Below are 26,539 nucleotides of genomic sequence, written 5' to 3'. Positions count from 1 at the left end.
GTAATCTTATTTTCAGTCCTCCAGTAAAGATCCTGATGGCCTGAAAGGGATTTTAGTCCTCACTGTAGCTTCCCTGCCATTATTTTTCCAGCAGATTTGAGGAAAAAGCAATAGTTAGAATGCTAACCCATAAATACTGCTCTAATATGGTTTACCAATCATTTTGTCGATATAACAATAATATAGCAATAACAATGTTCAATGAAACAATAACAGTGTACATAATAATGACAATTATGTTTGTCTCATAAAGGACTCTTAGTGAATAAGGGACTACAGAAAGGCATTAATAGAAATACATATATACAACAGGAATACACACATACAGTACAGTCCAAGTGTGAGTAGTATATTTCTCCTATGTGATAAATCTGGGACAGCAAGGAGTGTTGGAAAATTGTTGAGTTGTTCAACCAAACTTCAATTTGATTTTCACATCTCTGGGCTACTGCTTGAAATACAGACTGTGGCAACCCTCTCTGGTCAGTATATATGCATTGTTCATAGATTGAAGTGAAGTCAGTGAGACTATTGCAAAGTCACCACAGAAAGAGCGGGCATTGCAATTCAGGTTTCTTCTGGAACAGATCTTAATGCCAGTTTTCACTGATCATTTGTCATGTTTAGGGCAAATGACATTGCCTGTTTGGTTATGTGTCTTGTTTATACCACAGCTTAATTGGAACTCTTCTGATGTTTCTGTGTTAGTCTTCTGGCTGAAGAAGTAGAAATTTAATTCCTGATGTATCTCAGGGAGCTTACAGGGCTTAGGCACAACTACAATGTTGGCAAGTAATTGCTTCTGTAATGCCCTGCAGAAAGAGGGCACCCTAGTACACGGTTCTTGGTTGACTTAAAAGTATTTATGTAGCCTACAAGTAGCAATGTCTGTATTTTTATATCTCTGCCTGAGCTGGTCTACATGGAAGGCAGCAGCATCCTCGGTGTCCATCAGACATTTCTGTCAGCTGAAACAGGAAAGCTGTAACAAGATTCTGAGGGTTGTTGACGCAGACCTTTCAGATTAGCAGTGAAAGACTGAAACAAAGAAACAAACAAAACCCCCAAACAGCAGCAACAACAAAAGGATGAAACACAAAACCCCAAGATCTAGGAATCTGGGCATTATTGTTGAAAAAAGGTGGAAGGGAATATATGTGACTGTTATACTAACAGTGGTTTTATTACTGCATTGTCTTTTGAGATTAAGGCAGTCTGTCAGAGTGGGATTATTTTTGGTGAGTGAAAGCAATATGGGAGATCTCAGACAGTGTATAGAGAATACAAAACACCTGGGTTTTGAGCTCCAAAAAAGAATCAGTTTAATGACCTTACTTTTCCAGAAAACAAGTTCATTCTCAAATGTTTAACTAGTGTGCCCAAAACTTAACTGCTTATAAGTGAAAGATCAAAACAGTATAAACTTTCAATAACAATATTTTTATATTTGGCCACTTAATTTCAAATATTTTGTATGTGTGCTGGTTCTGTTTTGATTTTCTTCTGCAAACACTAAGAATTTTCCTTTAATCATATGAAGACTGATCCTTATTCCAGGACTTGCTATTTGTGAAAGTCATCAACTATCTTTAAACTCTCAGTAAAATTATCAACTAATCATTTGTGGTAGACTGCATCCTTCAGGGCATAATCAATGAACCACAGGGCATTATCAATGATCCAGAGATGCTCTCACACACAGGCCACCATCTCTGACTCCCAGGAGATGAAGATTGGTACAGCCATGCAGGACATGAATTTCACTAGAAATCTGAGCAACACAGTACTTACCACATGTATATTAGAGTTAGGTGGAGTAAATTACAAATTAAAACAACAATCAGGAACTCTTAATTTATTGTAATTTAATTTTAAATTTGAGCTCAGACCTAAGCTTTTGTAACTTTGAGACTTATTAAAGATAATACCTGTTGAATCTTTTTATGCCATAATTAATTTTTAGGTTTATCAGAACTTCCTAGTCTTATTCTATGAGAGTCTCCACATTTACATCTTTATTTATGGTGGTAGTTCTTGATTTTCACAAAGTTAGGGTTGTATTTGCAAATTCTTCTCCATCAAAACAATTAAAATAGTAGTAGAAGTTACATAATGAAGAGCTTTATCTGAATATTTAGCCCTGAAATTAAATAATAATTCAAATTATAAATTATATTTTTTTTTACTTAATTGCTTATCATGTCAGAAGATACAGATAGATAAATGAATCTTTCTGGTAACATTTTGAATAAAAGCATAATTTTACTGATCAGATTAACATTTTCTTCATTTTCTATCAAACTGACAGAAAACGATAACGCAAATGTATTTTTATAATTTGAAGACACATTCCTTGAACAAATATTTGACCTGAGTTAGAAAGTGAAGAAGATTATAGCTGTCTCTTGGAGTTTCATACTCAAAAGTGATGTTGGTTATCTAATAGGAAAAAATAGTAATATGGTAAAAAGCCACACATAATTCTGTGTTATAGAAGGACATTTTATTTAGTAAATCTTACTCTCTTTTATTTTTCTTAGGTGAAAACAATTTTTTTTTTTTTTATTTCTTTATGGTACACTCCATTACCTTGCATGCAGGTTTGTTGCAAGTTTGAGCTTGTATTATTTTATTTTGTACCTTAAACTAAAACCAGGTTTTCTTCATCTTTGATTTCATGTATAAATGGAATTTGGTTATTTATAGGAATAATTTTTGAGAATTTTTCTGATTCATGAACATACAAAAATCACTTTTGTCAATTTTGGGGAGCTAATTTAACCTCCTAGTGTAGTGTGAAACTTCAAGAATGATGGGCTTATAATACCCGTGCTTCATTTCATAGCTCCGTTTACAAACTCTGAGGATTGTCATCCGTAGGTAAGGAAAAATGGGCATAGGCTTTCTAGCTTTTTAAACCAAAATTAGTCAGTCAAGTGAATCACAGAAATATTTAGGTTGATAGAGGTGTTTGGAGGCCATCTGCTCAATGCTTTTCTCAAAGCAGGGCTAAAAGTTCGAAAGTATTCTGAAAGATGTGTATCTATGATCTGATCAGTGACAAAATAACCTATTCATTATTAATACTTTTTAAAATGTTTTTACATTAATTTTCCTTTATACAGGAAAATAACTGGCAGTTCTTCCAGAAATTAAATAGTGTCTCTTTAAAGCACAGGTTTCTGTATTGTATAACACAATCTGGATTATAGCAGTTTTAGCTCAGTGAAATCCTGTCATTTTTTTATGCAGAATTTGCTAGACTAGTGGTATGATTAAGACTTCAGCTTGCTACAAATACTAAAGGAACCTAGTATTAGGTTCCTTACCTCCTTTCCTTACCTAGAAGGAAAACAAACCACTCCTTTTCATTTTATAGGTAAATAATCTGAAAGGCTGCAGGAGATTTCTCCAGTCAGAGGTTGGAATCGAGATGAGACATCCAACTTTTATCCACTTGTTTGGAAGAACAACATTCTTTCTGTTGAGCTGTCCTCCCCATATGCACTAAAATACATGCTTTTCACATAGCTAGAAATAAAATCTAGGTTTCTGTTTCCTTCTAGTTCCTTCAAACTAGATGGCTTCACTACCATCTAGTAAATGTAATAGCAGAAAATTGGTGATTTTTCAATCTAGGTCTTAGTCCATACAGAAGCTACATGAGTTGTTTGGGCATTAGAATTCCATGGTCAGAAATTTAGAGTGCATGTAAGAAACAAGATGACCAAGTCTTTGACAGGACAAAACAGCTGAAAAAGAAATCAAATGGAATTTAGTGATTTGGCACCATGAACAAATCATCTGCAATGAACACCAATGTTTTGTAGTAAAGTTTTTTCTCAGTCTTTCATCTGAAATTACACAATTCAGTAAAAGTATTTTAGATTTCAGCCATTTCTCAGACTTGGATTTCTGTGTTTCTCCTCAGTGGCATTGTAGATGTGAGAAGCTGTAAAAGCAGTTACTCCTATCTTTTGGACTCAGTGGCCACTTTGTATTGTTTTATGTTGATTAACTATTTCAGAGCCATCCAAAAATAGCAAGGGAGACAGAGTCCATGGTGGTGTTCTGAAAACACAGAAATTTTGGTTCTCAGGGCCCTGGAGACCAGTTTTGTTTACTGCACACTTCATACCAACTGTATGAGGTTTAACACAGACAAATGCCAGATTCTGCAGATTCTGTAGGTTCAGGCTGGAGAATGAGGTGCTGGAAAGCAGTGCCATGGAAAGGGACCTTGGGGTCCTGGTTGATGGCAAGTTGAATATAAATCAGCAGTGCCCTGGCAGCCAGGAGGGCCAACCCTGTCCTGGGGAGCGTGAGGCCCAGCATGGCCAGCCGGGCAAGGGAGGGGATTGTCCTGCTCTGCCCTGAGCTGGGGCAGCCTCACCTCCAGTGTTGGGGGCAGTTCTGGGTGCCACGATATAATGATACTAACCTCTTAGAGATCATCCGAAAGAGGGCAACGAAGGTGGTGAAGGACTTTGAGGGGAGCCATACCAGGAGCAGCTGAGGTCACTTGTCGTGTTTAGCCTGGAGAAAAGGAGGCAGAGGGGAGACCTTGCCGTGGTCTTCAACATCCTCTTGAGGGCAAGAGGAGAGACAGGCAGTGATCTCTTCTTTCTGGTGCCCAGTGACAGGACCTGAGGGAATGGCATGAAACTGAGTCAGGGGAGCTTAGATAGGCATACTTAGCTTAGATACTAGGAAAAGATTCTTCACCCAGAGTGGCTGGGCACTGAAACACTGTTAAGGAAACTTCTCTATCTAATAATCCAGGAGCCACTCTGGCAGTCTCTCTCACACCACCTGAGCTAGGAGTGAAACCCCTTTTATACACCTCACACTCCCACAAGTCAGACCAGGTGTTTTTTACCAGCTCAACCCCAGATATTCCGCAGCAGTCTCAGATATCTTGATCCTTGTAATAGTTTAATGATGCAATAAGAAAATAGTTTGAGCTGGGTGCCTACAAGTAGGGGCCTTAAAAAAAATTATTGCTTTTATACTCCTGGAATACAATCTTGGGTAGTCAGCTCCTGCTATTCTCTGAGTGTCTGTGCCACAAATCCCTGTGTCCTTTGTCATGCAAAGGGTCGGCAGTTCATGGCCTCTTGTCCAGGACTCCCAGATCTCAGTCTGCAGCAGCACACCAAGCTGCTGCACTGACAACAGGCTCCCCAGGACAGTGGTCACAGCACAGCCTGATAGAGTTCAAGAAGTGTTTGGACAATACTTTCAGGCACATGGTGTGACCCTTGGGGCTGTCCTGTTCAGAGCTAGGAGTTGGACTCCTATGATCCTTGTGAGCTCCTTCCAACTCAGGATCTTCTATGATTCTTTGCTTCTGCGCTGACTGCTTCTTCTCCTTCTCTTCTGCTTTGGATGGTGCCACCTGTTTCTGTAAAAGTGAAATCTCCAGTGCATTGCCATCAGATCTTCAAAAACTCTGGAGTCAGCCTTCCCCTTCCCGATACATTGAAGCCAAATGGGAGCATAATGTGGGCAATGGGCTTGGACAGTTGAGGCCTTTCCTAAGTGCATGTGAAAAGTCAGAAACATTTATATCAATCATGTGGAATGTTTTATTGCTATAGGTAAGTACAAACCCACCCTCTCCCCACTTTCCTCCACAAGAAAGAACTTCAGGCATCAGTGAACCCCTGGAGGATTCACCATCTGAGAAAAGGAAGAAAGCACAGATAACAGAAAAATAATTTAAACAGGAAAGAGGAAGAAACAAACTGGAGAAGTTCCCAAGTCAGTGTATAAGCCTTTCCAAAATGTCACAAAGTTACTCTCATAAAGAAGCTTAGCTCTCTGTTTTGGCACTCTTCATCCAATGTGTTTGTGAGAGAAAGCAAGAAAGACACTCAGGTGAGACTGGTCATTTTTGGTTCCTTGGCCATTCCCTATCTAATGTTTGGATTATTCTTCTTTCCACACTTAAGAAACTTGTAATGAGTTTCATCTAGCTCACCAGAGACCTGGGAAGAAGGCGTGTCTAATTCCCTCAGTGAACCTGATCTCAGCTGGGAACACCTCTCCTTCTCTTTCTGTCTCTTTGTTCAACTTCATATATATGTATCTGCGAGTATATTTTTTAAGGCCAGGAAGCTCAGCAAGAGAAGAATCATGTCTGCACTTGTACCAACTGTTTAAATAAATTATATCACAGAATGATTTACAGATTTTTGTAAAAAGCAGTATTTTAAGGCATGAACAGTTCTTTCTATTTTTTTGAAGAACAAGCAAAGAGCTGTAGTAATTACCTTCAGTCAGCATAACCCTCAGCATTCATTGCTGTCACAGAATAGAAAAATATTTTTTCTTTGTATTTCTGGATGCAATGTTTTCCACTTTTAACTGCAGTATAAAAGGACAATGATTTTCTTCTCCACCCCCAGAAGAGTGAGAGATGAATGTTTAATTAGAGCCAGAATTTGTAATGTTCACAGAACAATTTTTTCCCTGTGTCTCCACTGATATGGATACCGTTTGTAGCTCATCTCCATACATCCTTTCTATCTGCTAACAACAGAGCCCTGCTGCAGTTGCTGCATAAGCAGTTTTTGCCTTTTAATAAGGAGAAGGGAAATCTTGTGGTTCATCCCAATGGTGCAGTTTAAGAGAAAAACAAGAAATGAGGGAAACAAGGACAAAGACAAGATTCTTTTAACTCTCTGATTGCTTTTGCCACATTGCTTAATTTACACTGGTGACAAGAATTTTGGCAGTGTATCTGGTACACCTCATTCTCCCTCGCTGCTGGGAAATATCAACTGGACGATGTCAAATGACTTTTACCTTGCCATTTTTTCTTGCATTACTTGTCATAGCTTGTTCTCTCTTTTGAGTATTGGCTCCCTCAGGTTGCTGTGGAACGTCAAAAAGGAGGAGGGGAAATAAACTGTTCAAATGGGATCTGTTCAGTGGGGCTCTGGTGAGAGAAAACCTGCGGAAACAAAAAAGAAAATTTGTGGGGAAAGCAGAGGAGAATGAAGACCGGGACACTGCCTCCTATTTAAAACTTTTTATAGAAATTGCTATTTGTTTTCCTTAACTTTTTCCCATTTAAAGCAATTATAATGGAAAGAATCTTATTGTGTGTAAAGGAGCTATTTACTGCAATTTGATCAGGAAGTTCTTTGTCATAGTCTCCTGAATATTTCAGAAATAGGTGGGAGTCTAAGGGTTGTGTTTTTAAGGTGTGTTTGCCTGGCAGAAGCTGCAAGACCTGCACACTTTGCATCCTAATAGCCAATTTAATTGCTCTTCTCTGATTCCAATGAAACCTCTTGCAGAAAGCCAGCGCACTGTTGCCAGGCATAGCATCCAAACCCCATAGAGAAGTGGGATATAGGAAAGGGTGTGATGTTCATGTTAATCACTAATTCCAGTAAAAATGAAATACTGGGGATGGAGCGTTATGTGATCACAAACATATTGTTGGAAGGAGCTGCTGTAGTATCTCATTTATGGAGCAGTGAAATGTAGGAATGATAATAGCTTGAGTTTATATAGCACCTTCCATCACAAAGGATTCAGAGGTGATTTACAAACTTAAATTGTTACATAGATGGCACTTATAAAACAGAACACAATTGCTGTTTTCAGAGTAATGGTCTGAAACACTGCAGATTGCGTTAGTGCTACTGAAATGATTTTGGCTGTTATTGGAGAATAGGTAGGATTCATTATTTTTGTAGAATAAAAACTGAATCATAGTGGCCAGCTCATGAATGAGCTGCAACAGCTGTTAAAATGTGCTTGGAAAAGCAGAACTATGCAGGATCCAGCACATCTGGGGAAGGAAAGTCTCTCTTTACACAGACACTTTTGGAGTGATTCAGTAAAAGCAGAAGCATTACCATCCCATAGAAAAAAAAACTGTGTATAAAGGGTCCTGATCTCTCTAGAGTGGCTTTTCAAAAAGTCATGACTTCTACATTTACTGACAACATCCAACAGCTTGATGACCTGAAGCACTGCAGGAGGAAAACAGGCCTGCAGTCCAGGTTCCTGGGGAGAAGTGGCCTCTGCTGAATTTGCAGTCTCCCTCTTGCTGCCTTTAGGCTCCATTGCAGGTTTCCTGCCCAGATGCTGGTGCTGCCTGTGATGTTTAAATGTGATTTATGGGAAAATAAACTCAGGGTATGCTGTATGAGAAGTCCATATAGGTGTATCTGACACTTCTAGGAGCTATCATAATTTTTGTCACTTGTTATACCTTTGAGTGTGATTGCAGAAGTGGTCTGGGTTTGCTCAGCTACAAGAAGGCAGATAGAGGCAACTGCTGTACAAACTGCAGCTCTTTTGCCTGACTTCCTTAATGCAGTGTTATTTCCCCTGCCTGTGTTACAGGTGAAGTTACAGCACCACTCTCTCCAGCACAAATGTATGTAGTTACTCATGTGATTATAAATCTTTGTTTGGTATAGACTGAAATCACATGTAGGTGAAAAGGGGTTCAAATGACTACTACTGCTTGGCTACTAATTCCATACCAATCAAGAGGAAGTGTGCTGACACCTCATGCAAATCGTGCTTCCACCCTGTGCCTGCATTCCTGTGCAATTATCACCATTCACTATTAAATGGACACTGTTTTCATCAGTGCTTTCAACAGTTTGTAAGAATTGTATAACATACACACTGTAAACTGTTACTGTGAAGTGTTTGGAAATATTTAGAAGATAGGCAGAGGAACTATGTGTTTTTTGTTTTAGCAATAGATTTAGTCAAACAGTCTGTTGGGAAGCAGTGTCCATTTTTATTTTTGTTCTCCTGTGGTACTAATTCATTGTGGACCCATCCATGCCATTTAGTGGATACCATTTAGGCATTCTGACATTAAAAAAAAAAAAAAAAAAAAAAAAAAAAAAAAAAGTGTTTCAGATTCAATGTATTCTAAGCACTTAAAATTGAAGGAATGTGTCTTGCTGGCTATATGAAGTCTAATAACCAAGTAGGGATTAAAAAAAAAAAAGTTAAAAATTTATACTGAAAGATGTGAGATCAGCTTGATTCTAAGCAGAGTGTTGGCAAATCTCTGTACGGTAACAACTGTAACTATGTGACTCCTGTGCAATTCACTCTGGAAAATGCAAGCCTTAAAACTTTGCAAAGCAGTCTGAAAATATTTGTTCCTGTCCTGTACTTTTTCCAATACAAAGTGAAGGGTAATTTTAAATGCAACTGTAGCTATACAAACTGATCTACATAATGGGATTTGTAGATTAAAGCTTAATTAGAGCAAGTAGCTCACAAAAGCTTCCTCCAAAGTACAGCTGCTCTCCCCAAAAATGCACCATAGAGGAACTGGTAGCAGTCTTTTACCAAGCACTCCTGTGTTTGTAGCTAAGTAGACTAAATATCAAAAGGAGTATAGGTCTGGAATATGTATCTTGGTTCTATAAAAACTGGAGTAAAGAACCACTGAAGTAGATGAATTCTGTGGGCTTTTTTTTTTTTTTTCTTGGTGGGAAATGGGGAATTTGCTCAGAAATATTAAAGTTAAAATAATCAACTATATGTAATCCTTCTTTACAAATGCTTGTACAAAACTCAAAGCTGTTCCTAATTCTTCCCCAGGAGATCAAATATTCTGCTCTGGACAGGTTGCTTTTTGTGCTAAATAGACTGTCAAGAGACCGTGCTTCTATTTTGTTTAGCCAATAATCTGATATATTTTCTTATTATTGTTAATGTCTTAATAGGTTTATTTCTTATATATAGGACAATAATATACTTCTGTATATTTACATTTTTTTCAGTTCAGCTCAGTATAGCAGTTCAACAGAGAGATGCTTAAAATTAAGCCTGTTCATGCTTACTTTGCTTACTTTGTATTCTTACTGTTCTTTTCAGATTTTGTTCACTATTTTGGTAACCCTGTTGTTGATGTCAGTGGATATTCTGTCTCAGAAAGAATTCACTAGAACAAAAAGGAAATTTGAAGGTCTGACACAATCTATAAAAGGTTGAAATTGCTTGCACCAGAAATGCTGGCACAGAAAGCAGCTTTTGCACAAAGGATGGTAATAGTGTGCAGCTCTATCCAGCTGAAATTACAAGGGAAGGTTACAAAGACATAATGTGACAACTCAAATTAGATTTTGGCAAACTGGGCAAAACTAACACTTTACCCTCAATTTTTTTTATAAGATTTCCAATGTCCCCAGTGGTCAGGACCTTAGATTTATTTATTGTAAGAAAACTGGAGTGTTCAGAAGTAACACATGTGAATTAGAAGAGAGCAGGAGGAAAGTAAGTCAAAAAGAAAAATAAAGCAAAAAAACCCCAAAAACCCCAAACTAAACAACAAAACCCGGAACCCAAAATAAAAAAAAAAAAAAATTAGAAGCACCTCCATTTATATAAAAAGAGGATAACAGTGTGTGCCTAGAAAACTAAATTTCTGTGCGTAGAAATGTTGCTGTTTTATGAAACTCAGTGTTGATCAAAGGAAGAAAATCAATATTTGAATGAATGCTAAAATGTGTGTTTTACTATGGTTGCAGGTACTTTTCAGATGTGTGAATGCCATCCCTGTTGGTTAAGCTTGCTGGGGCTCCCAGGAGGGAAGGTCGGGTGCAGGCCCATGTGCCGCTGCGGCTGAGGGGCCCTGGTGAGCTCCTGCTGCTGCACTGCTTCAGTGCAAATGCTTTTCACCAGGCATCTCATCTCAGAGTGCTGATTTAGAGCAAAAATATTTGTTGCTGTCTGTTTTGCTGATGGCCAGTTTTTGTGCGAAGGAAGGGCCCCTTTGAGACTGCACACCAGGCTGTGCTGTTACCTGCTCATGCTTAGTTAGCAGCAGGCTGAGGCAGACTTGGGAGAAAGCTTAGCCTTTGCCAGGAGTGGTTCTGGGGGAAAAGAATCTGTTCACTGATGCAGAAAGTCTTTTCTTGTGAGAAGTGCCCCGGGCTCATTTAGTCTTGTTTCCCAAAGTGGCTGTAGGCTCCTTCTGCGGCAGCTGGGGCACCACCGGGAGGCTGCTGCCTGTCCCCGCATCGCCAGGCTGCTGCTGGGGGACATGGCCCAGGGAGCACGGCCTGGGAAACACGGCCCAGGAAACACGGCCTCCATCCATGGGGCTTTGCTGGGGCTCAGCACACCCAGGGAACACAGCCTCCATCCATGAGGCTTTGCTGGGGCTCAGCACACCCAGGAAACGCGGCCTCCATCCATGAGGCTTTGCTGGGGCTCAGCACTCCCTGTGCCCGCAGGGCATGGCCCAAGGAACATGGTCCAGGGAGCATGGCCCGAGGAACATGGCCCAGAGAGCATGACCCAGGGAACACAGCCTCCATCCATGAGGCTTTGCTGGGGCTCAGCACTCCCCTGGTTGCTAGCACTGCTGGCACCATTGCCGGCCCACCCTTGGTAGTGCCGCACAGTGCGACTCTGCTGCTTTAAAGACACGATGCTCCTGTGTCTCCACAAAAGCTAATCCACTCATGTGGGTGCCCCCAGCCCCCCACTTGGACGATGCAAGGATTATAGTAGGAGCACATTTCTTTTCTCTCTGCCTGGTTGTACAACCCGCTACCGGGTACAGGCAGCGGCTGCCAAATTGCATCCTACATCTGTTCATTTCCAAATGCGCCTTTGTTAGGTGAAAACGAAGGCTTCATTATTGGCTGTAAGTATGTAGTCACTTAGGAAAATAAGTCAATAAGTAAACATCTGAATGAACAAATTGGTGATTTGCATCTCCTTGTTCCCTGAATGTGTTCACAAGTGGTGAGAAAAAGAGCCAGTGTCTCCAAACAAGTCCACATGGCATTTCCCCACAATACAGTTTTTCAAATAGACTGTCTGGCTTTTTCAGCCAAATGATATGTAGCGAAGTCTGGAGAGAAGAAAGATGGAGGTATTGGATTTAGTAATATGGAGTACTGAGGTACAGGTACAAAGATTATGTTCCTTCTGGAATACTTCTGATTTACTCCTAAACACGAAGTTGACCATATGGAGAACTTTCTGTGTCTGAAAAAAAGCTGCTCACTATTTCAGGTCTGCAAGGCAAACTTCTGCTTCTTGTGACAGTAAATCTCTGGGCTATCCATTTTCCTGTTCCGTAGACGAAATTTAGATTCAGGAACAGTATAGAATTAGAAGCAAATAAACTGTTAGAGAAACTCTTAAGTTATGTTGACTTAAGTGATGAGATCATGCCAAGAAAGTTAATGCAAGCAGCTCTAGGGGAATGCTGATCAACTGATTTATTCACCTCTGTTTGTTTTAAGCAAAAACATATGTATAAGGAGGATTTCAAAGCAGATGAAAAAGCTGAAAAAACCCAAGTTTCCTTTAGACCCTTGTTGTCTTAACTCCATTGACTATATATTTTTCATGTACAGATAAAACAGTATGAAGAGATGAAAATACAGCATAAATGCCTTTTAAAGTACCTTTTTAATTCTGCATTGACATTTATTAAAAAGTAACCTTGGATTCCAGGTTCCACATCAGTAGGGCAGAATCCAGCTGTATGTTTTTGCTTGCCTTGTTCGCTGCCCACTTTGGTTATGCTTGCAGCCACTGCCTGTGGCTTTCTTATAAATTATTTCCTACAATTTATGCTTGACTGTAAGTTTGTACAAAGATAGCTTGATAGCCTAGGATCTAAAGTAAGTTTATTCTGTTTCAAATTCTAGATGCACATTGTCCACATAGGCACACGGTCCCATGTTAAATGGATGAATCTTTTTGGTTAGTACCCCCTTGCATGGAATCCAGTCTCACCCTGATATACAAATTTTTTCAGTCTGTTAGTGTTAAAAAGAAACTGGATCCAATTTTCATTTTAAAAGAAACCTCTCTGAAATGGAAGAAAACAAGAATTTCAGAACAACTTGCGTGAGGATGCACATAAGGATCCTAGGAACACAAATTTTATTTCTATATTTCTTTATTTCTATATTTCTATTCTATAACCTTTCCTGGAAACTAGTAAATATACAATGTCTGCAACAAATTTGTGCTCTCAGTTCAGTATGGACTTTAATATAGTTAGTAACCCATCAGTATAGAATATAGAGCACTGTCATCAAGGCACTGAAGAAGCTTTTAAATATTGTATTTTTAATATATTTAATACGGACACACAAGTTTAGTTGTGATTGACTACCAGGCAAATAGTGCATATTGCACTTGCAGACATACAGCTCCAAGGATTGGCTGTGTAAATTAAATTTGTTTTGTAACTGTGATTTTGCATGCATCTGCCTGTTTCTGTGATAATCAGATGGAAAGATTACCACATCAACAATGAAAATCCACACCCTTGAGAGATTTCACATCTCTGTTTCGAATCCTTTCTGATAAGAATTCCTTGCATGTGCCTGGCTTTATTTATGCTTCTGCTTACATAAGAATTTAAAGGTGATCTTTTCTGCATCTGTATGTAAACATTGAGAAACACATTTAGCTCTACACACGATGAAGGAAGCATGCTGTTCTCTCCAAGAAGGGAGAATTATTTTTTGTTCTTAGATGTTCAGATCATTAGATTTTAGATCATCAAAGTATTGAGAAACCTTGTGTCTCTGCCCCTGGATTCATTATCACAACTTCTCTTTGCCACATCATAACCATAAAGCTGCTTAACAAAAAAGGAATCTGCTTCTGGGAGACTTTTCAAGACCATTGTAATTGAGTGGATATGGATTGACCAGCATTGCTTGAAAGCTCAAGTCCATTTGTTTGAAAGGGAGAGAAATGGAAAAGAGCAGGTTTAGACTGAATGTAGTGGGAGAATATCATATGGGCCCAAAACTGCTCTCCACGGTGGAATAGCTAAATAAAACAGTTGAGCTGGATTAAAATTTAGGTAAATAAGAGGTTGGGAAAAGTCGGAGAAGTCTACCTCAGGGAATAATTTTACATGGTTTCAGGAAATGACCAAATAATACCTTCATTCTTATCTCAGTTATTCATCTTAATATGAGCCAAAAGCTCTCCAGGTCTCTGAAGAGGCACATGGCTCATCATTTTTCAGTTTATATAGATAACAGAAATGAAATCCCAGATTCTTTCTCTCCAACTAAGGCACTCATTAAACCTGATCCACTCTTAAGAAAAGGCCTTCCCTATTAGGCATATAAATCTTAGTGAACATAAGGATTCCCAAGTTGCAACATGATGAAGAATTCAGATGGGAGCAGAATCAGAGGTATCTTTGAATTCCTGAAGCAAAGATCTTTGTTCATTAGCACAGGAAATACTCTTCAGGACAGGGAGTTCTAGAGATGAACCAGGAGTTAACACCGAATATATGAAAAGCGTTTGTTGCATATGCAACTCATGATCATTAAATATGTGAATAGAAATGGTTGCACAAGCAAGTAATGCCAACACTTCATACTTAAAAAACCCGCTTTTAACCGAAGCTGAAGTCTCTCCTGGCATAAATGATGGCAATATTATATTTAAATTTGGAATTTTAAGCCTTTGGTATTGTTGAAAGAGATTGTCCAAATTGGACCAATGAATCCAATTTGGATTTGGATTGTGGATCCAAAACCATGGCATTATAAACATGAAAAACATTCTGAAAAGTCCCTGATAGATGACATATAGAATTGTTTTTAAAATGTAATACAAATAAATATAGGAATAATGAGGAAAAGTGGAAGTAGAAGCATTGAACTTAAATTACAGGTTAAAAATACAGGAAGCAAAGAAGAGGAGCTAAAGAAATCAGTGAGATATAAGTAGAAATAGAATTAAAACAGTAAGAAATATTTTAAAGGATATTAGAAATAAAAATCACCTTTACCCAAGACTAGGCCCGTTGCAATATGAAGAATATAAAATCAATTAATACAAAAAATGAAAAAATACAGAAACATTCAGTTAATAATTCTGTTCAATGTTTGAAGAGAAGTAGGAGATTAAATGGTGGATGAAACGAGAAGTTTACCGTCTGCAGTGAAAGTGAAACAGTATCTGCTATAATTAAATGCCATAGAATCAAGAGGCACACAGAAGAACAATTAAAATCTTAGAGGAATTATCCAAGGAGCAGAAAGAGCTGAGTCAGTTTGTGATTGAAACATAACTCTATGACTGGACATGGATAAGTACCTGTGGAAGACAAGCTTGTTGGAAACTTAGATATCACAAACAAAAGCACATTAGGGTCTGGTGGGTAAACATTGAAATTGAACAAATTTGGCCTCAAAGGAGACAGATTTTCCTTGTATTAAGGTAATTTAGCATGGGAAAAGCACCAGGGAAGGTGTCAGACTCAACAGTTGGAGACTGAAATGAGATAACTCTTAAAAGAGTTGCATCTCAGGAAAATTCTATTCTGCATATAGACAAGGTCAGACTAGTTCTTTTAGATCAGAGCAGTTCTTTTTGGCCATAGCATGTATAAATTATAAATTAAAGTCAAACTAATTTAGAAAATAATGTTTCAACCCAAACCAGAAACTAATTTACTGTCTCCTGTATTAGACTCTTCTCTCATAATGTCTCCTGTGTAACTGCCATTGAATTTTCATTAATTAATGGCACGTTTCTAATGTGGTCTGTTTTGTGGCCATCTAATACTTAGGTTCCTTTTGTGTGGCGGATGTATACGCGCATACAATGTATTATATATAAAAAGGACTGTGAAAGAGCTTACACTCAAAAGAAAGCATGAGATACAACAGGTGGGAAAAACAGCCCCATTGAAGGGCACTGAGGGATGGTACAATATTAGGTAGAGCTGAAGAGTTTCTATTGCGTACAAGAAGGTGCCATATGGTCAGACATGCCTGAATGTGTTATGGAGGCTTTTCAGCAAGACCGGCTGCTCTAGCAAAAGGCTCACAATTAGCATTAAAAAAGACTAGGGGGAAATTCTCTTGAATTGTCAAAAAAATCAAAGTCAATAGTGGAAGATACCACAACCCTGCTAATACTGAGGGCACCTGCACAGAATCTAGGCCTACATAAATATTTTCAATATCCTTATTTCAGAGGATGTTGACATCCTTAGAGGTGCTGAACTAAGTCATTAAAATTATTCCTTGAAATGCCTTGAAATACATACTTCTCTTCTGTGACATTTTCTTCCAAAAGTATCTGAGCAGTGAAGGATGTTTTATCATCAGCTGAAATAAAAGACAGGATACATCTCCCAGCATTTAAAATAAATTTGGAATGGAGGTGCAGTAAGAATGCTTGTACTAAGTGAGCTTTTAGATTGAGAAGCATTGCACTGCTTTCTTCCTAAACCCTTGGAAGGGCAGAGTGAACCTCCTAAACCCTGTGAAGATACCCTGGTTTCAAATGCTCAGTTGACATTCTGTGCTTTACTGTGTACTTTTCACTTGTTCAGATCCTGTTCTACAAGAATCTTGTTAATTTTCTTTAAAGTATAAAGACAACAAAAGAAAAAATAAGCCAGATAAGCATCTCCCAAACCAACTTGTAGTACTTGGAACATAGTGGGTTTCATACATATACACATACGTATAAAATTATATATAATGTGCATGATATAGTATTTGTTTACTTATTTGTTTATTTCTGTAGCTAGCTGAATTGGTTGTGCTAGATAACTTACAATGATTCCTGTATTTCTGGGAAAGTATCCATGATGGACTAGGGAAACTAATTCTTTACTTGTACTACATGGAGTGGTATGCTGAATGTGGGACAAGTGTGTAAAAGGTGATAGAGAGCTTCAAAACTTTATGTGTCATCTCAGCTGGCATTTAATGTGCACTGTATATGTTACTCTTATCTGTCGCTCTCCATACAGCTTGTTAAGAAGCAGAGGCAGCAGCTTGCTAATATGCTCATATATACAAGTACCGTGCAGGAGTACACAGTGCAAACTGAAATGTGGATCATTTGAAAAGGGGCTTTTGTCCAGTGATTTCAGTGGACAGCATATCAGGCCCATACCATTCATCATCATTTCTGTTGAAAATCCCAGCAGTTCCTTCTGAAGAGGTGTGCAAACAGCAGCAGCAGAAAATCTTTATTTCTCAGCAACTAGTTAAAGTCACTCACTGAAGTATTGTGTCTGTCTGAGGGAGAGCAAAAGTGCTTGTGCTGCGGTAAGGCAAGATAGGCACCACTGGGGATTTTCCCTGCACTGAAACCCCAAGTCTGGAACAACACTAGTTTTTTTAAACTCTGCATAAATCAGTTTGTATTAACATCATATCTCATGGTCCTTGGCACAGGAAGAAGGATTAATAAAAAAAGATTCTTAATACATTTCTCTGGGCCTGTGTCTGCCTGACTCTCTGGGTGTCTAATTATCAGTCATAGCGTGGCCTTCCTAGAATGCTGCTTGTATTTATCATTTCAGGTGCTTTTTCAGTCTGCTCTTTTTATTGTAGAAATGTAATGAATTTATAGTGCAAGCTGGGATGTTTCTAATAACCCCGTAATTTGGAATTCAGGTGCATTAGGAGAAACTGGTGATGCTATTCTTTGCCCAGTCAATTACTGATCTGGAGTCATTTTGTTTTTCCTAAAAATTGAACAGTTGCAATCCCAATACAAATGTTAGATAGTTTAAATATATCATTACTTATGCAAGCAGAACTATTGATTACAAAACATAAGTGATGGCAGATAGCTTCTTTTGTTTCTTACTGTGTTTGGCCTCACCATCTCAATTCTCAGACAACAACACTTTTTCTTCTTCTATACAAGGCACATTTCATATTGTATTACTGAAATGTACAGCTGTGTTTAGTAGCTCCATTCTCACACATTTAAGAATAGCCATGCCTGATTTTTTTGAGATTGTGCCAGTATTCCAAATGGCTTCTCTTTTGTTTTGGAGAAGTTAAAGCTTAATTTTGGCATTTATCAATTCTGAAGTTATGTTCGGTTTCAACAGCTTTTTTTTTTTTTTCTAAGATGCATCATTTGAAATAACCCTCAGTAATTACAAGAATTTGTCAGGATGTTGCTGAGCACCTCCTGCGTGTGTTCTTTGGAGAGAGGCGTGGGGCAGGACGCGAGGAAGCGCGAGTGTGCGTGCCAGCCATGCCTGGGGTGTGCTGCCCAGCTGCTTGCCCGTGCTCGGCGCTGTCAGCACCAATCCACCTCGGCACCTCCCCGCTCTTCAATCAGGCTCTGTGGCCCCTTGTCGCTTGTTGTTCAAGCTGTGTGTCACAGCCAGTCACAACAGTTACTTCAAGCAAATTTTCACACTCTTTGGCTCAAACTGCTGGCAGCATTCCTAAAGACTCTGAGGAAATAATTCCACAAAGTGGCATAAATTAATGTGACTAATTAACATGATGTTAATTATTTGTAAATTGTATGTTTGGATACACATTACTTGAGAGGCATATGTTACATTCAATGTTTACTGAAACAAGTGACTGCTAATCGCATCTCCTGAGTGTTCCTTTCACAACAGTCAGCAAATAGAGGCTTCTCTAAAAATAAAAATTGTGTCCTAAGGGAATGCATGAACTATAGCATTCCGTGAAATGAAGAATTGAAGTAGAGACTTACCTTCATGGTGGCCTAAGTGTGTTGAAATGAGTTTAATACGTGGTAACTACTTTCACATGTAAATCAGGATGTACATAGTATATTAGCAGAAGGTTTTTAAATGATCCTTTCCCACACCAGTGGCAAAAATAACCAGAGCTCATGTAATTAAAAGTTGCACACAAAGACTAGACCTCAATTTAGAGCTGAAAAACCAACAGTAACACAGTTGTTTTCTAACTTTCGACTTTCTGATGTGGTGCTGAGACGGTCCTCTTGGATCATTAGCAGCAATTGTTGGCACTTGGTGGTAAGTGCAAGAAGGGCAGAAATGTGGCCCACTCAGTAACCTGTGTCTGTCTCAGCACAAGAGCCTCGTGGGGTGGGTTACAGACACCCACTCCCACTGCAGCTGGCAGCAGACTCAGGTGCACTCAGGTACTGAGCCCACACAGGTTCTCCTGTGCTCTGGAGGGCATCCGCAGATCGCGCTGCTGCTCATCAAGGGGTGCTGCTTTTGTATCCAGGGAGTTCGGCTCTGACTGCCACTACTAGGGGCGTATAACAGAAAAATGCAGTAAGTCCAGTAGTGTGCTGGACAGGCTATATAATCCCTTTATTAAATTGGTCAAGCTCCTTTATTTAAGATTGCTTTCTCAGTACTGCTGTCAAAAAGTTATTTTAGAATACAAGGTGGCAAAAACTCATTTTTTAATTTTTAGTTTACATTTCTCCATGATTGCTTACAGCTATTCTCTTTGGTCATATCCACATTCTCTTTTAGATTAAATACTTTTACTTCTCCCACATTTCCTCTTCCAGCTTCATTCACATTACATCTTCTAAAGTTCAGGTCCATAGAAGCTTAGTTACTTTAAATGCTGGTTGTTGTCCTGCCATAGCAGCTCCCTAAACTCACTTGCCACCTCCCTGCACATGCACTGGAGTTGGTGCAAAGCAGAAGAAAGGATCATATGTTTGTAATATAAAGGCACAGAGAGAAACAGACAGAGATAAAAAAAGGACAAGCATAGCATATCTGTGAATTACATCAATAATCAGAATTTTGAGAAGTGATTTTTCAATCACAGCACAACCATATTCTAAATATTAGGGAAACTTTTGTATTTCACGCTTTCTCTTCATACTTCCATACTTCCCATTCTTGCTTCATATACAAACTTCCCAGTAAAGAAAAAGTATGACTTTAATTTTTATTTTTTTTTAAACACAAGCAAACAGCATGTTTTCTCAACATGCTTTCTTCTTTTGGAGAGACAGAAACTGCTTTTTTTGAAAGTTAAAAGATAACATTTTGTCTGAGGCAAACATATAGCCTGGAAAATTTCAGTGAAAAAATTACAGCTTGGCAAAGACGTAAGCAACTGAGACCAACGTATTATAATAAAAAATATTAGGCAAACTTAACCAAAGCTCTTGTCTATAATAAAAATGTGTGCAAGCATACATATGTATATACCGTGCTATTTTCTTATACATGTAATGAATAATGCAGTTCATTATTTTTGGAACTGTATCATTTGCAGTACTTTTTCAAGCCAGCTCCTGAATTCAATGGGGCTTATTGTATATGTAAGGTTTAATACATGCATAACTCTTTTGCAGAATCATATCCTACAATATTAATGTGGTATTCACATTATGAATTTACCCGCCTGAAAATCCAGACTATTTTAAAATATGGCTACATACACACTGACAATAAAATTAAAAACCCTAGCACTCTACATTTTCCTGCTTATTTGGTGTGTAAAACAGTTGCATATATTGAAAAAAGAAGACATCATGTAACTCCTTATTTGGTTTTTTCTTATAAATTTGTTGTGGTTTTTAGGTTTTTTTTGTCGTTGTTTTTTCTTTACCTGGAAGTGGAAGGGAAGATACATGCAAACACAGATTGTACATTTTGCTTGTTTAGGGAGTATTTGGGTGCATGAGTTCTCTACTGGCAAAGGTAGGGTGGAAGTCCCAGTTGCTGCTGTGCTGAGATGCAGATGTTGAGGAGGCTGGTTTGGGGCATGTGTTTATTTAGCTCTACTTGCATAAAGAGCCTTCCATGAGCAGATGCTCTGAGAATCTGTTTTGTGACCAAGGGTCTGATCTGTTTGAACTCTCTCTAAGCTGTTAACTTAAAAGAAAAACAACTTTGGGCATGGATGTGCAACTGGAACTGGGATTTGTTGCTGAAATTATACATAATACAACAGCAAACCTGTTTTCAGAGAGTTGCAAGTTCCAGACACTTTTCAAAAGAAACTTAGAAGAGCTTTATTATGCCTCAATTTGTAGTGACTCTGAATTCTCTGTACAATGCATTTTCAGATAACTGGAATAGGGTGAGTACTGGGAAAAGTGTTTCTTCCGTAGAAGCAAAAATACAATTTTTGAGGCTTTGCACTAATGCTGAATTCATACTATGTTTTTTTTAAAAGAGAAATGAAAAATAACATAAAAATAAGGACTAATAGTAGATCTTTAAGCTGTGAAGTCTTTTTGAAATGGAAATATTTATATATCTGTTCCTCAATGGAAGTAGTTTCCTTAGCATTTGTATTTCCTACATGTTTTGACAACAAAAATACAACTAGAATAACACAAATAATTTTAAAACAAAAATAATTTTTTATTTTTTTAAAAATAAAAAGTGGTTATGATCTCTCACTTGGCCAGGCAGTTTCTAGGTGACTCTGATAGCAATTGAATCTATTACACTGACTGGGGCACCCTTAGAAAGGTGAGAAAGTGTCCTGGCATGTCCTGTCTCATGTGGCTGTGTTGAGTCACGTGAAACATGGCCACTACCCACAATAAAATAATACAAAACAACCTTTGGATAAAACAGGAGGTAAATAACAGAAATTGCAGAGGAGAAATTGCAACCTGCAGACAGAATTAATCACCAGAGCTGGTGCTGGGAGATGTGCTGGAAATAAGTCCCAGGAAATACCATCTCACTAAGCACATGTGCTAAGGGCTGTTTGTTGGGGATCCAGTTTCCCCTATGGCATAGTCCTTCAGGGCTGAAACCTTGCCCGGGCAGCTGAAAGGAAAGCTGTGGCTTGTTTGGCCACTCCATTCCACAGCTCTCGAGTTATCACTGGATCTTTCAGGCACAATCCAGCTGGGATTAGTTGGAGGACAGGCTGAGACCTTGTGGAATCAGCCATATACGTGAATGTGGTTTTAAGGATCTGACACAGACCCAGAGATTCGGTAGGGAAAACTGACTTCCATTCAACTGCTTAACAATTTGTAGTTTTCTTCTTCCCAGTGAGTACACTCCCTGTGCTGATCAGCCCACATAGGAACAGTTGTAGGGTCCCAGTTGTGAAGGTGTGTGATGTACAGCTGACAGCCAATGCTTGCTAATCCCATGGGTTTCACTGGAAGTTCAGCCAGAGCCCAAACACAGTGACAACACAGGAAACCCAGTGCTCCTTCTGAATTCCCCCAAGTTCAAATTGTATTTTGGAATGGTACAAGGAGAAATTTTGGGACACTGGTGGCTTTTTTTTAACTCAAAGGTCAATGTTGTTGGTGAAATGGAGATGGAAGTACCTCCAAAAAGATTATGGGGAACAAAAGGATCAGATTAAGCCCTTAAAATTAGAAGTACCTCTCTGGCTGGGTCAAGTGAACTGCTGTCTCTTAGGGAGCTTAAAATTGAAGACTGCACTTAGTTTATACCCTAATTTCCTAGTAGGAAAAATTTTGCCAATATATTAGTTGTTTTTAGTTTGAGTATATACTGCTTCACAAAAATAACCAGCTAAGGTTAGGTTAAACTGCAGGCATATAGCTTTTCATCTATGCATTACCTTTCTTTTAAGGGTGCTTCTATTTGTAGGTTATATCCCCAGGAACATGCATATCCCATCAAACAAAACTGGAAAACCTTCTCTAACTATATCCTTAAGGGACATATTCTTGTTCCACCCTTCTCTGCCTGATGGGTGACACATGGGCCAGATACACCCACCAGCCTCTTCAGTTTCATGTAACAAGACACAGTTCCAGCCCTTGTTAAGACACCTATTGGCACTGTGCATCTCAAAGATGATATGTATCAGAATGAAAAAACAGCCCAGCATTTCTGTGTTAAAATTAGACATGTACAAAAAGTCACATGAATGTGATGTTCTTGTTAACTGCATCCTTAAAAACTGTAATGACATTTAGTGGTGTGTTTTAAGAATTTTGTTATAATATTGTCACAATTTGCTTATCCATTACTTAGATATCTCAAATGGATGGGTGTCATTTAAAAGTGCAACAGCGATGTGTTTGCTTGATTTATAGTCCTTTCTTCTCTCTAGCTTTCTGTCTTCCAGTGGGATTTCTATTTTCTGTTGTTAAATCCCTACATAATGGATACCACAGCTGCAATGGACGGCTGTAGTTTTTACTGACTTCTGTCTTGGTGAGAGTGACTCAGCTATGCAGTTCTCTAGTCAGCCAACGTGTTTTGAAAATGGATTTGGATAGTATCTGTATATATTGTTTAATTAACAATAGAAAATGTTTATTCTTTTGAACTTCTCACTGTTGAAAGACAAAGAAAATGTGTGTCTGTTTTGTATTTAATATTAGCATTCCCTAGGTGCTTAATGAGGGAATGTACAGGACAGCTGTTTTGCATGTACACAGAACGTAAACCCACATTAGAGTATATAACTTTTTGAAATTGCATTTAATTTTGAAGTCTCATGAAAGGTAAAATAGTCAGAAAACACTGAAGTGGTCATAAAATCCTATCACTAAGAAAATAGGATCCTTAGTACCTAACATCATGTTTTGATGCTTGGAGAAGGGTTTCTTGCCATCATTTACTAACTCATTTTTCACCCCTGCACAAAAGCACTAGAAAGTACCTTCATCATCCCTGAGCTGAAATGGAATTGGCATACACAGATTTTCACTAGAATATCCCAATACATTCAACATGTCATGTTCTGAGCTGGATCTTGTCCTTTGAATGCTGCCTGATACCTCATATAATTGAACAGGAACTGTGTGCTTCACTTGTTGGGGGGTAATACACACTTATATGTAACCTGCTTGAAAAGCTGAATATTTTCCTCCAAATAACTTTTATTATGACATCTGTACACACACACACTAACACCATGTCACTTCTCTGTGGAACCAGATAAGAAGGAGGATGATATATTTGCACACGCTGAAACGGAGCAGTGTGCCCCAAAAACATGCTAAACACAGCTTTTTTGCACAAAACCCCCTGACAGTAAGAGCAGTCCCTGAGAAATAAGGCAAAGATGTCACTCAGCAATTTGGCCTCTCTGGTTTGTACCTGATAGGCCAGTTGAGCATCCCATAATCTCATAAAAGAAACCTAAATTACTAAATGATTTGCAGATGAAAAGCACAGTGCTAGCTACAGTTTAAATATTTCAGTAATATCTCCTCCATTGCATTAGGTACAAATCTGTTTGCTGTCAACATTTAGCCAGTCCAACCTAGGATTTCATAAGAAATATCAGTTAATCATAAGTCTATCTCTAGGCTATGTGAGTCTCTCAAATGTGCAGTTCCAGGAAAATTGCCACAGGGCTAATGTGTATCCAGCCCTGAAGCCTGTAGCACTCTCCATGAGATCCACTGTGATAGAAAAGTGGAAATAAACCCCTTAGTCTTTCCAGAAGGAGGTACATTAGAGTAGTAGTTGGCCATTTTTAATACCATTTGATACATTGTAAGTGCATGAAAGTATTGAGAATTAGTGCTTTATCAGGTGGTTTTCTAACACTTCTCCAGGTTTTGCTGTTAGCAGAATTATTTTAAGAGAGGAAACAGTGTCAATACATCCATTTTTTTATCTGATTGCCATAGCTATTTAATGTGATTCTTTACACTCTTGGTCAGGAATAATGCTAAATACAGTCTTCTAATTAAAACTGGAAGGGTTTGGGTTTTCTTGGAAAATTTTTGGTGAACTGCCAAGTGAGTGGTCAGCCGAGACACTGGATACTTATGGCAATATTCAGCTTCTAACTATCAGAGTCAAATTCTCTATTGGTTTGATAGAACTGAGAATGTAAGGCTGTAAGAGGCAATGTAATAATAAAGTTAATAATCTTTGATATATGGAAAATTATGATAGCCAAGAACATTTTGAATATTTACAATTGAAGCTTTCTTAGCTTTGGAAATCAAGATTTGCTGCCATGGATCAGCGCATGATTTACTGTTCCATTTGAAGGAGTTTGACTTTTAGATGGCTTAATACAAGAACTGTCACTGTATGAAAAAAACCCCAAACTTTTCTTTTTCACCTAGTTATGATTTACATGACTAATGCTGTAATTATATCAATAATTATATTGTAATATAATTATTATATTATATCAATATAATTACACAGGTAAGTTTCTTCACAAATATACCAGCAATGGTATTATCCATTTATTTATTTTTTTGGTATTTACCTTTGCATCTCTGTGCTGTTGATTTTTCCTGATAATAGTTTATTAATTTTGTACTCTCTTGTCGAATAACTTTCCATTAGAAGAAATGCCTTGCATGCAAGATCAAATACTGTGCTATGTACTCCACTCATTAAAGAATCAATAGCTGTTTTCTGTATTGTAAGTAGCTTGTTCAAAGTAACAGCTTGAAAAAGTAATAGTAAGACATCTCCAGTCTGTTTTTCTGTTTCTCTGGATATGAAAGGAGCAGCTGGTTAGAATCTGTTCTACCATATTAAATAACATCCCAGTAGGAGCCCCTTCTCTCTCAGAGAAAAATCTAACACTGACAAAGTGTGCAGAGTGCTGATTATATTTCAGCTTTTACTTTAATTTGTCCTGTAGGTCTTGTCTAGGAGCATGTTGCTACTCTTCTACATATGATTTTTAATTTGTGTATTTCTTGATTATTTAAATTAAAACCTCATAAATGACAAGGAACAATAGATTTTTTAAAGTAAGGATGTACAACTCAGATCCTGAATTCTGTTTTGAAAGGCCCTTGGGAGGGATGAAAATCCTACAAAAATATTTTTGGGGGTGGTTACAATATGTATGTTCACATATTATGGATGTAGTCAAAAGCAGTGTTTAAGAATTTTCAGAAGAGCTTTGTGTATGATGAATCTGCAAATTAGATTTGCAGAGATTTAAGTGTGTAGACATTTGTCACATAGCTTGGAAAAAAGCTGTAAATTAGAAAGGGTATGTCGAGTTTTACACTATTTAAAATGTCTGAAGAGCATTCTGTTTAGGTGGCATCTTTGACTACTAAATAAAAGGTACTCATCTGAGTGCCAAATATAAACTTTAAAGGCAGTTATTTGGCATGTTGGCTTGTTGTATATATTTTTTCCTCAGATTTATGTGATAATACTTGTTAGATTTTTAAAGCTTTCCCTTTATTTTGCAATCAATATTTGTTGGTGATTATATTTGGAATGTGTTTGTGTAGGTGTACACAGTACACCCTTAGACATATGTATAAAATAATGAGGTAACCATTCATACAATAGTGAGCTATTTAAGCTTAGACATTGGTTACAGATTCATTATGCTGTTTGACATCATTATATCTGTATGAATAAACCATGAATTATTCTTCTTCCATAGAAAACTAAACATATATTATTAAAATAATTTAAACAATTGAAAGATAGAAGTAGTAGTTAACCAGAAGCTACCTTTTTGAGTTAAATTTTATTTACTTCATATCCACTCCACTGTGCAGAGGTGTGAAGGAATTTCATGCAGGCTTTTTCCTGCACCATACCTGCAAGCAAGCTGTTGTTATTATGGCTTTCAACTAATCCAAACACAGAATTTTGTCCAGCAGATTATTTTGCATCTATGCGTGCTTGACATACCAGGGCAGCCTTTAGAAGCTACTCAGGAGACCAGATACCACCGAGGGCACCCCTTGCTTGTTGGTAGAGGTAGGGCATCTGCTCTGGCAGATGTGAGCCGTGTCAGTGGAGGCCAACTGAGGTGCTTCATCAGGAACCAGGTCAGCTCTACCTTGTGCCGTGTTGCCTTGCTCTGGCATGGGGATATGCAGT

General features: G+C 38.2%; 1 protein-coding gene across 10 annotated transcripts in view; it reads left to right on the top strand.

The window, feature by feature from the left end:
- Positions 1 to 26,539, top strand: part of LDB2 (LIM domain binding 2) — a 213,342-nt gene that overhangs the window by 109,828 nt on the left and 76,975 nt on the right. The gene's annotated exons all lie outside the window — the stretch shown is intronic.

This window comes from Pseudopodoces humilis, chromosome 6, assembly GCF_049639895.1.
Source record: "Pseudopodoces humilis isolate 2021_Gansu_Grassland_sample_001 chromosome 6, ASM4963989v1, whole genome shotgun sequence".
Lineage (NCBI taxonomy): Eukaryota > Metazoa > Chordata > Aves > Passeriformes > Paridae > Pseudopodoces > Pseudopodoces humilis.
Note: the sequence above shows the minus strand (reverse complement) of the source record. Positions and strands in the feature narration are given on the sequence as shown.